The following is a 1,033-nucleotide window of genomic DNA, read 5'->3' as shown; positions in this document are numbered from 1 at the left end:
TAGGCGGGATTTGGCCCCCAACCGCGGACAGCAGAAGAACGAAGGGGAGGAGACGGGAAGGGGACAGGAGGGGACTGGGGGAAGGAGGGGCTGAAAAGGACCCGCGAGAGGCACGTTTATCAGGGAGTGGGCAGGAGGTTGCAAACGTAGGGTACGTGTGACTCCGGGCTTGTGGCGGAGCCCGTGTCCCCTCTGAACCCCAGGCCGGGCCCTTTCTACCTTCCTCTCAGCCTTGGCTCCTGCGGCCGTCGCTCAGAAACCCGCCTCCTGAAGTTCTCGGCGAAGCGAGGCCGCGGCGTCGTGAGGCACGCTGGGAAATGGAGTTCTGGCTACGCGATAGGAGAATGGGCGGACACCACGTGATGCCCCGAGGTCTCACGGGAACTGTAGTCTGAGATCCCCGCCCCCCTCGTGCTTTTAGGATTTGAAGCAGAGTGATGCAAAAAAACCACCCCGGGAATTCCCGCGCAGTTGAGACTGCTGTTATTTGTTGCATTTTATTGTCATCTATTCGAATTCTTTTATTGTATATACAAGAAAATAGAAGCCCATTTCATTTACGGATACAGAATTACTGTGCACAGACCAGTCCTGAATAAAGCAGGCCCTGTCCTCAAGGAGCGTACAGAACACTGAAGATGAACACGTAAGCGGCAATTACAACACCATGTGCTAAGTGCTGTGATGATGTTGTGCCCGAATCTCGAGTCCCAGAGACCTCCAAGGAGCCGGCACCAATGCAAGTACAAAAGGGTCTTTATTACAAGCTCGAGCAGGGGCTCATCTGCCTACCGGTGTCGTGGCAGCAAGATGAAGCCAAGAACAATAGCGAATAGGGTTTTTAAGGAGTAAGGGACGGGGGTGTTACAGTACATGTAGCATCATCACATAAGCACCAATTACAATTACAGCTTTGACCATTCAGTATCTGTGAGGTGTTCATTACTTTTGGTGGGACCCAATCATGACTTTTGACAATCCTTTGAAAATGACCAATTGTGAGGTGAGTTCAAAGGGCCCATGTGGGGTTCAG

General features: G+C 52.5%; 1 protein-coding gene across 1 annotated transcript in view; it reads right to left on the bottom strand.

Annotated features, from left to right (window-relative positions):
- Positions 1 to 322, bottom strand: part of BOLA1 (bolA family member 1) — a 1,687-nt gene extending 1,365 nt beyond the window's left edge. Inside the window, exon 1 of the mRNA XM_077772572.1 lies at positions 220 to 322. The gene's annotated coding sequence lies outside the window, so the exon portion shown is untranslated. The remainder of the gene's footprint in view (positions 1 to 219) is intronic.
- Between the last annotated feature and the right edge of the window lie 711 nt (positions 323 to 1,033).

Source organism: Crocuta crocuta, unplaced genomic scaffold (assembly GCF_008692635.1).
Source record: "Crocuta crocuta isolate KB4526 unplaced genomic scaffold, BGI_CrCroc_1.0 scaffold415, whole genome shotgun sequence".
NCBI lineage: Eukaryota > Metazoa > Chordata > Mammalia > Carnivora > Hyaenidae > Crocuta > Crocuta crocuta.
This window is presented reverse-complemented; position numbering and strand designations above follow the sequence as displayed.